Below are 18,399 nucleotides of genomic sequence, written 5' to 3'. Positions count from 1 at the left end.
CATTGGTGGTATGCCAAGTTTATATATTCTTGACATTGATTACGTATCATATATAATAACTCTTGACATTTTTTATTTGTCAAGTATATGTCTTTTTTTTCAAATTAAATGCCCCAATTGATATTCTCATTTTCTGCCTTGTATTCCAACAAAACAATTACATCAACTAAATAAACATTATACATTTAAGATCTATCAACTCAATATATTCATTAAAAATTTCATATGTTGACTATGACCTTTCATATGAACACTCCTCACAAATTACAACAATATTTCTCCTAACATGTACATGCACAAAATAAAATCTCAATTATTGCTTTTGTATACAAAACTCAACTTTCAACAAATATAAAAGTGACAAATTGTTTAATAAATAATCTATATACTGAGCATTGAAGTCTAAAGATCGAGAACTAAGGGACAGGCAAACCATGTTTAAGCAAGTCAGCCTGCAAAATAGAATAAATGACTATAACATCAAATTTCAAAATATTGAAGTAAGTGTTAAGATACAACAATGACAAAAAGTCATGCACAAGGAAAAATGTGCATGATTGGCTTATTTTATTCAATGGAAAAATATCATACTCAAAACTTAAAAAATATCTACAACTTAAAGTTAGGGACTTACTGGGATTTCATTCACTCTCTTTTGACCATATCCAGCCTTAGGAGGAACAATTACCTTTCGCTGGCAAAAAAAAAAAAAAAAAAAAAAAAAAAAAAAAAAAAGAAGAGAGAGATTTGAGAAAATATAATAAAGAGGAAGAAGATTATCAACAAATTAAGCATATACTAAAATTTAAAATAGAAGAATGCAGATACCTTTCCTTCAACTTTCACAACTTTCACAACTTTCAAACGAAAGCGACTTGACACAGTTGTAATCCCTTTATAAAGACAATCAAAGTGCATCTTTAATAGAAAACTAATACATAAATCAATGAGTAGAAGAGAATATTGGAAGTCCAATCTTATCTACAAGCAATAAAAAATTTCTTCAAAATTTCATTCTCCAAAATAACCGATTAACAACAAATAGATTTTTCAAAGTGTGGCTTGATTCGAATGCCGCTCAAAACTACAACTAAGCAATCCAACCTACGAAAAGTTCAATAATAATAGTTACAAACCCAAATTCTAGCAATTATGTAACAATTCCAAAAGAGTTTCAAGGCCTTAATACCTATCAAAACGTCCAAAACATCGTTAACTTTGCTAAACAGTGGCTCCAATCCCTTGAAATCTTTGAATTGAACATCAAAAATTGAAAATAACTCAATTATTAGACCGGTACTTCAATGTGTAACAAAGAACTATTAATACTAACCTCTAACACTTCAAAATCAATCTTATCATCAAACCTTCAAACAAGCAAATCATTATAGAAGATGCACAATTCTTTATGGCTAACTCCTTGCCTAAAAGAACCTTGAATTAAACCTAAAGCAAACATCAAAATTTAGTTCCAATCCTAAAACATAGCCCAAGTCACAAATTCATACCAATACATCCAAAACACTCGCTTGAACTATTTGCTCAAATCATGCTTCACTCGAGCGTCGAACACGAAATTCACTGCAAATACATACCAATTTGAAAGGTCTCAACCCAAATCTAAATCCCAACCAAACATTAAACCCACGTCAAACCAATGGGTATAACAAAATAAAAAGAACCCATTAACCTCACCAAGAGGAACCGAACTTACCCAAAATTTCATCAAACTCCACGATCTGGCAAAAATCCCAAAGAACGACGACGATTGAGGATGAAATAGTGGATCTGGTGTAGGACTAACCGGATCTAGAATAGGGGCAGCGCGACTGTATGGTGAAGGGCGTATGGTGCGAGGCTGGGTGACTCCAAACAGGGGCATCCCGGTGGCTGGGGCACGAGAAGCGGCGTCTGGTCGGCGCGAACGGCGGGCGGTGATCGCTCCTTTTGGCTTGGGGGAAAGAGACGAGCGACGACGTCTGATCACGAAAATGGTTGGGCTCGACGGCGACAGACAGCTTTGATTGGGAACTGGAGGTCAATGGCTGAGGGATGAGCTGGTCGGCTACCGGCGACAGGGAGAGGGTGAGTCGACTAGGCTAGTAAGGTGCTGCGAAGAGAGGGTTTTGGGGGGAAGGGGTTTGCAAGAGAGAAAATGAGGAAGGGCTTTTAGCCCTTTTACTTGTTTAAAATAATAAGTCAATTATTTTTTATATTTTACTTGACACGAAAAATGTGTCAAGTAAGACCTTATATTACTTCGTGTCAAGTAATGGTTCGCGTGAGAATATTCGAAACATTCCATCAATCTCTGCTTTTTTAACCCTTTTACTTGATATTTTCTTTTCTAAAAGATCATTACTTGACGTTTTTTCTAAAGAAACGTCAAGTAATTAAAAACTACAAGTGTTAAGTAATGTAGATTTTGTAGTAGTGCAAAGATGTAATGGTCAACCGTATTTATTTTATTCCGAAGATTCATCAAGGTTTAAGCCTGCCTTCACTAAATCTTCAATACTCAATTCTAAAATGTTCTTTTCCATGTGTCATTTTCATCAATACTATATGAATTATAAATTAAATTTATAATGGAAATTATGAAAACAAACTTAATTTTCAGAACAGAACAAGTCCACAAATGATAAACTAAGTAGAACCACAACAGATCTGAAAATTGTGTAGGAGTAGATTTGAAAAATAGACATGAGCAAACCCACTGTGGATTGAAGTATGAATGGCAAGTAGACCCTAAATTGCGGTGTTACATCATGAGACCAGAAACACGAACGGTGGTGGTGAATCACGAATGACAAATCCTGAACTAACAAGCAGATCTGATTTGAGCCCAAAGCTTGAAGATTGAAACAGATCTAAGTTAAGATTGGGCTTGAAGAACAACAGATCAGATGAATGGACCGACATACCTAGTGGACAGAGATGAATCACAACGTCGATGAGCGGATCTGACTCACACCGGATAGATCTACACACATTTGAAGATCTGCATGACGTCGTCACTGATTCTAACATTGGCTAACGAATCTGCACGACGCCAATGTTGATCTGGAAGAACCTTACCATTTTTTATCGACATCTAGAACGTAGGATGACTAAAATAATTTTTTTTCTTTCAACTTGTTATTTCAAATGAAGATTATTGTATTGTGGATAAATCCACTGCTTTGAATGTAAAAATGGCGCAACATCGGTGCTATATCGCAAGAAGCCAGATGCTCCTCAAGATTCACATAACACCTGGACTTTGACGTGGACTCATCATAGAATGGATTGGAATCAAATTGGAAAAAAAAATAGCTAAAAAAACAACAGAAAACGAAGAAGATGTGTAAAGAGGAGAAGTTAAGGTTTTTTGTGTATACACAAGCTGCTAAAAAATCTTTTCCTAAGAAAAGGAAGAAAGAAAAAACATTTTTAAGAACTGGAGTTAATTCAAAGGATTAACGAATTAACACATTTTTTTTTGGTAAATAAAAAATTTTAACGATGATAAAAATTTTAAAAAGATAGGTAGTAAAAAGTTATTTCTATTTCGCGGAAGCGCGGTTACCTAAAGTTGTCTGTCTATTCGTCCAACAAACGGCAGCGGCGGCCCATGCATGTGGTGAAAAGATTATACTTCCGCCACCACCATACTTTAGAAGCTCTCTTGTAAACATTTACATGTATACCCACTTGTCAAGCCTAAATCTTCCACTGTGAAACAACTTCTACCTCTTTTCTCTCCAAACTCATTTTTCCTTTTGCTATGGGCCAAAAGCGCAAAGTCATTCCAAACAATATATGCTAATTGTAATTAGATTTTGTTGAGGAGAATTGGAGTATATGGCAAAATTTAAGGTTTCATTCTGAAAAATGGCAAAATCGTCCAGGAATAAAATTTATGGCAACTCACGTGACATGCATATGGCAAAAAATTTCTAAATCTCTGGTTTGCCCTTGTCGATGAAACTACAAATAATAGGTAATTATAGAATAAAAATAGGGGCGAGTTATGTATACAGAATAATTGTTGATATTCCTCAACAATAACTGCCTCTTAATTTTGCTTATGTAGTTAACATAATCTCCATATTTTATTATTATTTATATTTTGTTTAATCACTTTTCGAATTAATCTCACCTTAATTAAATATACAAATTTTTTCTACCAAATTATATTAAATATCCATATATTATTAACTTTTATTTTATCCATATATTTTATTCAAATCTTTAAATTATTTTTTATTACGTTTTCAATTTTATTCAAATCTTTGATTGTTTTCCATAATTTTTTATATACATTAATAAATTAGTTGTATATTTCTCATATTCTTAATAAATTAGTTTTATATATTTTTTTTGCTATATTTTAATGATTTGGAAAAAAGAAATATCACTCCCTGAAAAGAATGACCATAACTTTTGTTACTCACACAAAGTGTTCATTGATTTAGGTTTTGTTTGAAAGAGTAAAACAACATGCAGCGAAAGTATCAAGTATCCATAAGCTTTCTAATTCATTGATTTTGGCAAAACTAAAGCATGCTCTTCACAAAAAGTGGGTTTTATGAACATACCTTTGATGAACTCTCCAGGAAAACGCCTGTTCAGCTGCTATCTTCGCTTGTTATCAATGTGAACCACCTCAAAGCCTTCCCTACTATACTCTTGGAGCTTTAGGTAGATTTGAGGAACTCAAGAACAACTTGAAGATGTGGAAAAAAAAAACAGAGAAACTCACAGCAGCACAGTTGAAGAAGGCAATTTCTTTTTTAAAAAATTTCTCTCGAAATTCTGTGATTATCTTCTTCTCTCCAATAAACTCCAATCTTCTTTATATACTAGGATGAACATGCAAAGAGATGGAATGCATGACTTGCAGCTCATGCTTGGAGGAACAAGGTAGAGAAGATCATGGTTTGTGTGTAAACATAAAGATGATAATAATGGAGAAAACTCTTTTTCCATTATGTAAAACCATGCAAAACAATTTTCATTTTCTTTTTAAAACAAAAAAGATATTAAATCATTTTTATTCAAAATTTAATTTTCTTAAATTAACTTAAAAAATAATTAATTTAATATAAAATATTAAATTAATTTTTGCACAATAATCATCTTTATATATTTAAATCATATTTAAAAATTTATTCTCTTGTTCCGTTTAATTTGAACGTTTCAAATTAATCTCTCAAGCTACCTTAAAGCTTATCCATTTACGAGCTAGTAGGGGGACCTCGCAGACCTACAGATCATGGGCTCCAACGATTCGAGATTAATCGGCTAAACTTATTAGACCGATCTAACCCCATTCGTTAACTAATGGGACACTCCACTATAGCCCATAGTTGAACTCTCCTCACTGTAGATATATTATGTCCACTTAATAACCATAATCAGTAAGTCGATCCTTCACAGGTTGTTCGTAATCACAGCTAGGTCAAAAATACTGTTTTACCCCTGTGATTACATCTTGTTCCTTAAGTTCCTACTGATCCTCTAATGAACAATTTTGATTCATAATCTCTATGAATCAAATCCTTTCTCTATCATGAGAAGGCGGGACCCCGATTGTTCAAGACCTGGAGTTAGTACTTAAGAGAACAACCTATCTGCTAACCCTAAATAGGGTAGGAGTGAATTCCATCTTACAAGGCTATGTCCCCAGCTATTCATCTGGTCTTATCCCCAAAATGGTAAGCTTATTAAGCAGTGCTGTTGGATTACTCTCACCGTTTGCAAATCAAAGGATAATCCCGAACAAACAAGAGTTAATAGCTAGCTCAGGATTAAGATCGAGTTAACCTAGGTTATATAATAAATAAAATATTCAGTTTTAACAGTAAACGGTCGTTATAAAGAAAAGTGACTATTTTCGTGGTCCAGTCTATATGCAAACTCATTGCATAAGAAACCCCTACTCTCATGTCTCAACATGAACGATTTATGGATCCATCGTTTGTAGCACTTACAACTTCTTGTAACAACTACAGAGTGGGTCGCATCCAATAGTGTTACCAAGATGAGATATCTAATTTCATCCATATATTTATTAGACCATTTAGGCTATATACTGTCAACTTAATCCTGTTTATGTCACTACATAAAGTTACAACGTTCAGACTATAGCCAAGGATGCATTTATTGGATTTTCATAATAAGATGCAAAATCAACAAATCATTGTTATTGATTAAATAGAATGTTTAACACGAACTGCAAGTCTCTAGGACATTCCCAACAATCTCTCACTTGGACTAAAACTCCAGTGAGAACAAATATATACAATATAATGTTAAGATACATAATGGAAAAAATACAATAAACTAGGGCATCTACAATACCATCGACATTCTCCCACTTGCCCTAGATTACACTACTCAGAGTCCTAGTCCCACTAGGTGGCCCTCGAAAACTTTAGCCGAGAGTGCCTTGGTGAATGGATCAGCAAGGTTGTCTTCAGAGGCTATCTTTGTGACGAGCACATCTCCTCTGTGTACAATCTCCCAGATGAGATGGTACTTTCATTCATTGTGTTTTTCACGCTTGTGACTCTTGGGTTCCTTTGAGTTAGCAACAGCACCACTGCTATCACAATACAGTATGATAGGCAGGTGCATATTTGGAACGACTTCCAAATCAGCTAAGAATTTGCGTAGTCATACTGCTTCTTTAGCAGCTTCGCATGCAGCCACATATTCCGCTTACATGGTGGAGTCAGTGATACAACTTTGCTTGATGCTTCTCCAAACTATAGCTCCTCCGTTAAGAGTGAAATCTGATCCTGAAATAGATTTCCTGGAATCTACGTCAGTCTGAAAATTAGAATCAGCATATCTCGTAAGGATCAAATCCTTAGGTCCATACACAAGCATATAGTCCTTCGTTCTCCTAAGATACTTGAGGATATTTTTTTTTACAGCGGTCCAATGACCGTGTCAAGGATTAGATTGGAACCTGCTGACGATTCCAACTACAAAACATATGTCGGGACGTGTACACAACATAACGTACATCAAACTCCCAACTGTATAGGCATATGGAATTCTATTCATCTCCTCAACCTCTTGAGGTGTCTTAGGACATTGTTCCTTCGACAAATGAATTTCATGCCTGAAAGGTAATAAACCTTTCTTAGAATTTTGCATATTATACCTTGACAACATCTTGTCAATATAAGATGCCTGAGATAGTGCTAATCTTCTATTCTTTTGGTCTCGAAAGATCTATATTCCTAGAACATACTGAGCATCACCCAAATCTTTCATTTGGAACTGTGATGCTAGCCATCTCTTTACGTCAGCAAGAAAGATTGTCTCATTCCCAATGAGCAAGATATCATCAACATATAGAACTAAGAATGCTACAGTTTTGTTGACTATCTTCTTGTATACATAAGGTTCGTCAACGTTCTGTTCAAAGCCATAAGATTTGATCGCAGTGTTAAAACTTATGTTCCAGGATCTAGATGATTGTTTCAATCCATAAATGGATCGATTAAGCATACAGACTTTCTGTTCTTGTCCTGTTTCGACGAATCCCTCCGATTGAGACATAAAAATACTTTCATCAAGATAGCCATTCAAAAAAGTTGTCTTGACATCCATTTGTCATATTTCATAGTCATAATATGTGGCAATGGCAAGAATTATTCTTATTGATTTAATTATGGCAACAGGAGAAAAAGTTTCTTCATAACCAACTTCTTCTCTTTGGATAAAACCCTTTGCCATGAGCCTGGCTTTATAGGTCTGTACCTTGCCAGTTTGGTCTCGTTTTCTCTTGTAGATCCACTTACAACCTATAGGTGTAACACCTTGTGATTGATCTACAAGTTCCCAGACTGAGTTGAAGTACATAAACTCCATTTCATCGTCCATGGCTTTTATCCATTGTTCCCTGTCAACATCTTCCATTGCCTTCTTAAAGGTTAATGGATCCTCTAAACCATCATCTTGTATGATGTTTTGAGTTTCTGTTAAATCCATGTAGCGTTCAGGTTGTTGAATAACCCTCCCACTACGACAAGGCATCCCCAACTCTTGGGATGGACGTGAGAGGAGTACAACCGTTGTTGATGGACCAGCTTGATCGACAACTCTTGTTGATTTATCTGTAGTATCTTTAGACAGTTCTTGTAATATTAGTTTACTGCGAGGAAGATAATTCTTAATATGATCCTCTTCCAAGAAAGTTGCATTTGTCGATACAAACACTTTTATCTTCTTGAGGATCATAAAAGTATCCTCCTTTTGTTTCCATGGGGGATCATAAAAGTATCCTCCTTTTGTTTCCATGGGATATCCTACAAATAGGCATAATTTCGAACGTGTTTCCAATTTCTTAGGATTCTGTACCGGACAACCGCAGATGCGGAAATGATGTAAACTTGCTTTGCGTTCTTTCCACTATTGATATGGTGTTTCTGAAACACTTTTGGATGGAACAACGTTCAGAATATAAATTTCAGTCTGTACTGCATATCCCCAAAAGGATCGAGGTAATTGAGCATAACTCATCATAGACCGAACCATGTCCAATAAGGTTCAATTTCTCCTTTCTGCAACACTGTTTTGTTGTGGTGTTCCAGGTGCTGTGAGTTGGGATTGAATTCCATGATCTGCTAGATAATTATGGAATTGCAAATCCATATACTCACCACCTCGATCAAATCGAAGTGTTTTAATTCTTTTACTTACATGATTTTCAGTCTCAGTCTTAAATTATTTGAACTTTTCAAGAGTTTCAGACTTGTGACTGATTAAGTAAATATAGCCATATCGAAAGTAATCGTCAATAAAACTGACGAAGTACTGATATCCTCCTCGAGCTTTAACATTCATCGGACCACAAAAGTCTGAATGTATAAGTTCAAGAGGTTCTTTGGCACGAAGACCTTTGTCAGAAAAAGATCTTTTCGTCATTTTTCCCTCAAGACATGATTTACATGGAGGTAGGGAACTGTCTTCTAACTGATTTAGATGACCGTTTTTTACCAATCTCTCAATTCTGTTGAGATTAATGTGATCAAGCTTGAGGTGCCAAAAATAGACGTTAGTAGAAAATTTCCGCTTTTTATGAGTTTCAGTTGTTTTAAACATCTCCATATTTAAAATAGCTTTTGCTTCCATTGGTTGTAATATGTATAAGTTATTTGCAAGTTTAGCAGAACAAATATGAACACCTCTTGAATAAACAAATACTTGATTATATTCAAAAGACACACTGTACATATTTTCTAAAAGACAAGAAATGGAGATCAGATTCCTTTTCATCTTAGGTACAAAGATCACATTCTTGAGTAAGATAAAAGAATCTCCAAAAAACAACTTCACATCTCCCACTGCTTCATCTGAAATTACTTCACCTGTGCCCATCTTGAAAGTCATCTCATATTCAGAAAGTCTTCTCCAAGAACTAGTTTCCTGTAGAAAAGTACAAACATGATTACCGGCGCCTGAATCTAATATCCAGGTAAGGTGAGAATTTTCCACTATACATGTTTCAACAACTAGTAAATCATATTTACCTTGTTTATTCTCTTTTGCTTTCTTTTCAGCTAGATATTTTGGGCAATTATGCTTCCAATGCCTAATTTCTCCACAATAGAAACATTTTCCCTTAAGAGTTTTATTTTTGTTTTTCTTCGCAGTGATTTTCTTTTTCCCTTTTCCTTTCTTTTTCATCTGTACGGTTTTATCTTTAGAAGAAGAAGAAGGACCAACTTTCTTATCATCAATGGGTTTCTTACCAGACGTAGACTCTTTATAAAAAAATTTTGGTTTAGAAATAACATTTATTTCCTTTTCCTTGAGTTTCATCATTGATTGATAAGTTTGCAATTCATTCAACAACGTCATTAAGTTATAAGTGATTTTGTTCATGATAACATTTGTCATAAACGGCAGATAGCTCTCAGGAAGAGATTCCAGTATCATGCTCACTTGACTTGTTTCGTCTATCATAGCCCCGTGAGCCTCTACGATGTTAAAATGGACTATCATATCAAGAACATGTTCTCTCACATTGGTCACATCCTTCATACGTGTCATATGCACATATTTAATGGCTTCATGTCTAATAGACGATGACGGTTGCCCGAACATCTCCTATAATGATGCCATGATCTCACGAGCTGTGGGCATGACCTCATGTTTCTTGTTGAGTACATCAGATATACTCGCCAAGATATAGGCCCGGGCTTTTTCGTTCGCCCTTACCCACTTATCATAAACATCCCAAACATTTTGGGTCGCCGTTGAACTGGAAACTGGAGGACACTCCTCCGTTAACACAAACCTCAAGTCATCTACTACTATATTGTATTGATATTTGATTTCCAATTGGGGTAACCCTCTCCGTTAAATTTGTCAGAAGCAAGCAGTTGTATAATCGAGTTCAACATTGCTGAAACATTTTAAACAAATTCTATTAAATATGTATCTAAATCCATTTTAGTAAAACTAATAAAGTACCCAATAAATCTTTATTTATTTTCAACGATACTTAAGTGATTTAGAACAAGTGCTATCGTGGAGCAGTCAAGAATTCCTTCACAGAAGCAAGACAGTTCTTGACCAAATACTATTATCTAGAATAACTCATATCCCAATAGTTCTTTTGGTTATCGTTTTCGATCAAGATCTTTACTAACACTTAGTAATTCTTGTAAATGTGACCCGTCATTTTCAGATCTTATAGGACGGTATGAATATGCCTCTGAGAGAGAAGACAATATCAGAGACGGAACTATAAGACCCTATTCATTTTACTGAAGCTTGGGTTATTCCGAATCCTATGTTACAACCCTCCGTAGGGATCGCCGCGGTTAACGACTAGCTAATGCCACATAAAAACAACAGCAGGCGCAACATAGGAATCTCACGGTTCAAACTAATGGAAGAGACCGATGGACAATGTTGACACATTTCCTTCACCCGCTTACTATGAACCACTTCCCTCATTCACCTTGTTATTGACCCATGCAAACACTTTCCGTATGGAGTAGTCGAGGTAAAATCGACAAGAAGCCGAGCATGGATCTCACGATGTGAACTCTTGAGGACGTGAGAGCTAATAACTATATATCAAATATATTGTTAATCTCCCACTGAAGTGTTCTAAATGTTTGGGTAATTTACTTAGGCATGACATCTAATTTCATACAACCTAAGTCTAAGTGGTTAATCTACAATGTCTAGGTGATAAACCATTTTATTACCTCACATCACTCACGCAAGCTCATAAAATTAGTTAACAACGCTCAATTGTTCGGTCATAATCCCGAGGTAGGAGGTGTTCCGTAAACCGTCAACTTAAGTACCTCCAGCCTTAGACAGGTTTATGAACCGATTGAGTTTGTAACCGTATTTTATAAGGCAACAATCTATTTTAACGATTAAAATTAGTTGTTAACCTAAGTGAGCATGCAACTGTTCTTTGTTATGGATTTTAAACATCTAACCAATTTTATAACAACTTACAAAATTTAGACATGCTTAAACATCCACAACATTCAACAAAGGTATCTAATATAACTATTATATTAAACATAACCCTAACATGCATACTATATATTATAACAATTATAACATACTGTCAATGCATGTAACATGCTTCCTACGGTGGGGTTTTAAATCTACATGGCATACTTTATGCATATACATGAATTTATTTAATTATCACATATATCTCATGCATAAACAATTAAATACTAACTATTATGGTTTTCGTTTTGGCATAAACAAGCAAACGACAGCTAACTATTACAAACAGCTTCAAAACTGTCTTTGAACCATTCGAACCGCTCCAAACCGAACCCAAAACAACTTGAACCGGGCTGGACGAGTCTGAACCGAACCAACCACAACCATTTGAGGCTGAACCAGATTGAACCTTGAGTAAACCGATCGAACCGGTTGCTCTCGATCTAACCTCAATATGCTGCTAAGGTCGATCGTGTAATGCCTGGATGTAATCGTCTAGTGTCATCTCCTGGGTTGAGATGAAGTACACAATCGCATAGTGTTCGCTGCAAGATAAACGATCGTTTAGTTCCATCGCAGTGTAATCGTTTAACTCCATCGCATAGTACTAAACGATCGCATAACACCATCGCCCAGCGCATTCAAGTCATCGTTTAGTATCCACCGCAGTTAAATGATCGTATTGCTCCATTGTATAGAACATCATCACATCGTATAACATTTATCTACACGATCGCTTTGCTCCGCGACCAAACGAATTCTTAGTGCTATCGCGTAGCATTTCATCGCATCGTTTAGTGCGCATCGTTGCTGAACGATCGTATAGCGCCATCGTTTAGCAAAATCAAAAAATCGTCTAGTTCCCACGACAAAAACTAAACGATCACGTAATGCTATCATATAGCAAATAAACGCATCGCTTAGCTCCCGCAGGTACACGATCGTTAAGCGTTCAACATCACAACAACCAATGCATATTACTAAACGATCGTCTAGCTTTTCTTCTCATCGTGTAACGTCGGAGCTAAACGATCGTTTAGCAACTGGACCTCAGCAACATATTTAAGCAGAAGCTGAAAAAACTCGAATAGCAACTCGACCTCCTTTGCTTGTTTCTTCAATTACATCATAATTTCAACTCTAATGACCCCAAATAAATTACAGACTCTTGCTAACACATAAATTCTCATCAAACAAGAGTCAATTACAAATTTAATTGAGAAATTAAAGAGAATTAAAATGCCAAATCAGAGAAAACCATAGTAATGTCTCAGTTTCATATATCTCATGAAAAAACACCCACCTTGCCAAAATTAAACCGAATTGAAAGCTTAAAAGATACTTTAATACCAATTGAAAGAGTAAAACAACATTCAGTGGAAGTATCAAGGATCCATAAGCTTTGTAATTCACTAATTTTGGCAAAAACTAAAGCATGCTCTTCACAAAAAGTGGGTTTTATGAACATACTTTTGATGAACTCTCCAGGAAAACGGTTGTTCAGCTACTGTCTTCGCTTGTTATTAACGTGAACCACCTTAAAGCCTTCCCTACTATGCTCTTGGAGCTTTAGGTAGAGTTGTAGGACTCAAAAACAGCTTGAAGATGTGAAAAAAAAACAGAGAAACTCACACAACACAGCTGAAGAAGACAGTTTCTTCTTCTATAAAATTTCTCTCGAAATTCTGTGATTATCTTCTTCTCTCCAATATCTCCAATCTTCTATATATACTAGGATGAACATGCAAAGAGATGGAGTGCATGGCTTGCAGCTTATGCTTGGAGAATCAAGGTAGAGAAGATCATGGTTTGTGTGTGAGCATAAAGATGATAATAATGGAGAAAACTCTTTTTCCATTATGTAAAACCATGCAAAACAATTTTCATTTTCTTTTTAAAACAAAAAAGATATTAAATCATTTTTATTCAAAATTTAATTTTCTTAAATTAATTTCATAAATTAACTTAAAAAATAATTAATTTAATATCAAATATTAAATTAATTTTTGCACAATAATCATCTTTATATATTTAAATCATATTTAAAAATTTATTCTCTTGTTCCGTTTAATTTGAACGTTTCAAATTAATCTCTCAAGCTACCCTAAAGCTTATACATTTACGAGCTAGTAGGGACCTCGCAGACCTACAGATCATGGGCTCCAACGATTCGAGATTAATCGGCTAAACTCATTAGATCGATCTAACCCCCATTCTTTAACTAATGAGACACTCCACTATAGCCCATAGTTGAACTCCCCTCACTGTAGATATATTATATCCATTTAATAACCATAATCAATAAGTCGATCCTTCACAGGTTGTTCGTAATCACAACTAGGTCAAAAATACCGTTTTACCCCTGTGATTACATATTGTTCCTTAAGTTCCTACTAATCCTCTAATGAACAATTTTGATTCATAATCTCTATGAATCAAATCCTTTCTCTATCATGAGAAGGCGAGGCCTTGATTGTTCAAGACCTGGAGTCAGTACTTAAGAGAACAACCTATCTGTTAATCCTAAATAAGGTAGGAGTGAATTCCATCTTACAAGGCTATGTCCCCAGCTATTCATTTGGTCTTATCCCCAAAATGGTAAGCTTATTGAGCAGTGCTGTTGAACTACTCTCATTGTTTGCAAATCAAAGGATAATCCCAAACAAACAGGAGTTCATAGCTAGCTTAGGATTAAGATCGAGTTAACCTAGGTTATATAATAAATAAAATAGTCAGTTTTAACAATAAACGATTGTTATAAAGAAAAGCGACTATTCCAGTCTATATGCAAACTCATTGCATATGATGCCCCCACTCTCATGTCTCAACATGAACGATTTATGGATCACATCGTTTGTAGCACCTTACAACTTTTTGTAACAACTACAGAGTGGGTCGCATCCAAAAGTGTTACCAAGATGAGATACCCAATTTCATCCATATACTTATTAGACCATTTAGGCTATATACTGTCAACTTGATCCTGTTTATTTCACTACATAAAGTTACAACATTCAGACTATAGCCAATGATGCGTTTATTGGATTTTCATAATAAGATGCAAAATCAACAAGTCATTGTTATTGATTAAATAGAATGTTTAACACGAACTGCACACGCAATCATACGTTAGACATGGCTTAAGCTATGCGTTTACACCCATGCGTCTGAGGTCATGCGTTAGAATAAAAATGCGTTAATCTAGTATGCAATGACCACGTGTTCTTATCACAAGTTTTCTTACGCTCGCGCCAAGTATAATGCAAACACAAGTTTCTCGGATAATCCGAGGTCGAACACAGGAACTTGTCACTCAATAATGCTCGTGAAGCAATGCGTTTGAGGCGATGAATAAAAATAAAATGAAGAAAGTTTAATGTATTTACACACTACTCCTACTCCTAACTAAACAGATTAAGCAATAAAAGACTTGCAATGAGAATAGCTAGATACACAACAACCATTAACGCATAGTAATGTTTAATATCTTAAATCGCTCGAGTAATCCCAGCTCGTCACACTAACGCATCGCACATCTCTCGGTGGTCATCCGCATGACTATATCTCTATAGTGCATGGTTGCGATGAACATAAGATTGTACCTATCTCTAGGAACAATGCATACTTTGCTTTAATGCGTTCCATCTTTTACCTTCTCAGGCAGTTTTACGCAGCTATTTAACTTATAAACAAGCATTGCAACATCCCATTGACAAGCGTTGTTACAACCTTTCACCAAGCAAAGAGGATTAACTCACTATACTCGCATAACGCACACCTTTCGGTGGGTTGCTACATGCGTCCTATCTCTAGGCTACACGATTAAGTATGTGATCGCCTTTGATAAATAAACGCTGAAGATAAACAATGATAGAGATAAAGATGATGAAGAAGACGACAATGAAGGAATCAAGATAAGAATTGATTGCAAAATGATCTTAAGCAAAAAATGTAATACAATACAGAGGTTAGAAGAGAAATGAAGGACTCTGCGTAGGTAGAGATGTCTCTCTCGAGCTCTATCTCCGGCGAAAGCTCCGATCGTCATTGGGTCTGGTTCGTGGAGGTGAAGAATTCTCACTGAAAATCTTGCTCAAGCTCTCATCTATGATCGCAAACCTCTGCCTTGAGGCAAAAGTTCGGATGCTTTGAAATGAAGGTCGAAGAGGCTATTTATAGGGTTTAAACGTCGACAACTATCATGATTGCGTTATGTCTCACTGTTGCCTTTGTCGCAGTATGGGCAATGTCATATTGTCTTATCTTATTGATACTCCCAAGATATACGTCCGAGATTGATTCAGCTGAAATATCAACGCGTTCTACCCATCTTGCGATCGTCCTTCTAGTATGGTTGTTATTCCGTGGCCATAATTTCCAATTGATCACCGCATTCGCTTGATCACCATAACTTCCATGCGATGGATGCATTCGATCACCGCATGTATTCGTCCATGCAATAGCTCAGTTTTCAACGCATGCGTTTGTCTTTGCGTTCGCCTGGCTTCAACGCATGCGTTTGATTGCAAGTGCTTATTTCCAATGCATGCGTTTGATTCCTGCGATGGCTACAAAAATAGACACTTTGGCACAAAGTAACGTATAATTTTGGGTCAGTGAGGATTTAGGTGCTAATTGATGCAAAACTCAAATTTTCACAAATTCTAAGTATTATCACCGTGTTTTTACTTGTCAGCCTTCACAATTCTAAATAAAAGGCTCATAATAACTGACATTTATACCAGTTATTAGTGCTACAACGAAGTGATCCTAATTCGTTCATGTATTGACATGAGGAGTGAAGGCGTCTTATGCAATGAGTTTGCATAAGATCGGACCAAGAAAAAGTCACTCTTGCTTTATAATGTTGTTTACTGTTTAAGATTGACTATTTCGCTTAGATGACTTAGATAACTCGATCTTAATTCTGAGCTAACTATGAACACCTGTTTATTCGGGATTATCCTTCGATTTGCATAAGGTGAGGGTTGGCTCAACAGCGCCAGCTCAATAAGCCTCCCACTTTAGGGGTAAGACTAGGTAGATAGCTAGGGACATAGGATGCAAGACGGAATTCACGCCTACCCAATTGAGGGATAGAAGAAAGGTTGTTCTCTTAAGTGTTTAATATGGGTCTTAAACAAGAGACCCCACCCTCTCATTGGTCCGAGAAGGATCCGGTTTAGTGATAGGATCACAAACCAAATGTTCATTAGAGGATCAGTGTAGCTTAAGGAACAAGACATAATTTTGAGGGTAAAACAACATTTGATCTGTTATTACGAACAACCTGTGAAGGGTCGACTTACTGATTATGGTTAAATCAAGTGAACACAAATATGTCTATAGTGAGGAGAGTACAACATCGAGCTATAGTGGTGTGACCCGATAGTTAACGAATATTGATTATTCGGTCTAAAGAGTTTTAGCCAATTAATCTCAAATCATTGGAGCTCATGATTTGTAGGTCCATAGGATCCCTCTACTAGCTCGTAAAACATGAACACCTTGAATTAGTAAATTGAATGAATTTGGAATGATATCAATTTGAAGTGTTCAAATTGAATTTAGGGTTTGAATTTGAATAGTTCAAGTTCAAATTAAGGTTGGTATAATTATGTGTGATATAATTAGTTAACGTTTAATTTATCGAAACTAACAAAATTAGAGAGTTTATAATATTAAAATATTGATTTAAATATTAATTACATTAATAGGATTCATGTTTAAATATCAGGTATGTGATTAATTTAATATTTGATATTAAATTGATCAAATTAATTTTCATTTTTGAATCAATTTAAGAAATTGAATGATTGAAAATTTGAATTTAATTAATTTTGAATTATTTAATTAAATTTTAGTTCATTTAGAATTAATTAAAACAAGAATTTAAATTGGAAATTATATTGATAGTGGAAAATTCCAATTTTTTCAAATTGGATGTGTTTTCACATTATACAAACACCTAGCCACAACTTGCAAGTGAGAATTGAAGTGGCATTGACCAATGCCTCTGTGCTTACATGAAGATGATACATAAAACTCTAAAAAATTGCTGATGAAGATGAGAAAGTTGCTAAAGATTAGTTTTCAACAGAGAAAATGTTCTTCACTTGAAACTCATTCTATTCCCTTCACAAATTCACTTCAATCTTAGGTTCCACCACTCAAAGTCAAGGTTGAGAATAGTAGAGAAGATCTCTGGGTGGTTTATTGAAGATTTGAAGTTGAGAATTCGTGAGGAGCAACTTGGACTAGAGAGGAATTCTTCAAAGGTATGTGTTTCTTGAAACCATCTTATTACCCTATGAACATACTTATTTTAATGTCAAAATTAAGGAATTAGAATACTTAATCGCGGCATGTTTCTATATTCCAACACTATGAGTATTTTTCATCTCTCAAAGAAGTTATGTAACGAAATTTACTAGAGTGTTTACAAGATTTTGGAGGGGGGATCTTCCCCCCAAAAGCCTGGGGTGGGTTGAATTTTCGTGATTTAGAGGGTTTCAACCAAGCTTTAGTTATAAAACAAGTTTGGAGATTATTTTTGAATCCTCAATCTTTTGGTCCATTTGTTCTTAAAAGTATTTACTATGAAGGTGAGAATATTCTAACAGCAAATATTGGCAGTCATTCATCTTATGTATGGAAGAGTCTTATTTGGGGTAGAGCTCTATTACACAAGGGGCTTCGTTATAGAATTGGGAATGACGAATCTATTTGTATATCGAACAATCCATGGATTCCTAGGCCTTCTACTTTTGAACCCATCTCTGTCATATTTTCCTAGGCCTTCTATTTCTAATGAAGGAGATTTAGAAGTCACTTTGGAACCTAAATATTCCCAAGAAAATTAAACATTTCCTTTCGAAATCTCTTAACAATTAATTCTATTCCAACTAGAAA

General features: G+C 35.3%; 1 long non-coding RNA gene across 2 annotated transcripts; it reads right to left on the bottom strand.

Annotated features, from left to right (window-relative positions):
• Positions 1–238: 238 nt before the first annotated feature.
• On the bottom strand, positions 239–3,315 carry LOC150038398 (uncharacterized). 2 transcript variants are annotated; one of them, XR_016525391.1, is made up of 4 exons: positions 1,715–3,315; positions 829–1,581; positions 635–694; positions 239–452 (listed from the first exon to the last, which is right to left on the bottom strand). It is a non-coding gene; the product is annotated as an uncharacterized LOC150038398 (long non-coding RNA). The 2 variants fall into 2 exon arrangements; XR_016525390.1 differs by having other exon boundaries at positions 829–3,315.
• Positions 3,316–18,399: the final 15,084 nt, after the last annotated feature.

Source organism: Benincasa hispida, chromosome 1, assembly GCF_027475165.1.
Source record: "Benincasa hispida cultivar pf3 chromosome 1, pf3_genome.v1.1, whole genome shotgun sequence".
NCBI lineage: Eukaryota > Viridiplantae > Streptophyta > Magnoliopsida > Cucurbitales > Cucurbitaceae > Benincasa > Benincasa hispida.
This window is presented reverse-complemented; position numbering and strand designations above follow the sequence as displayed.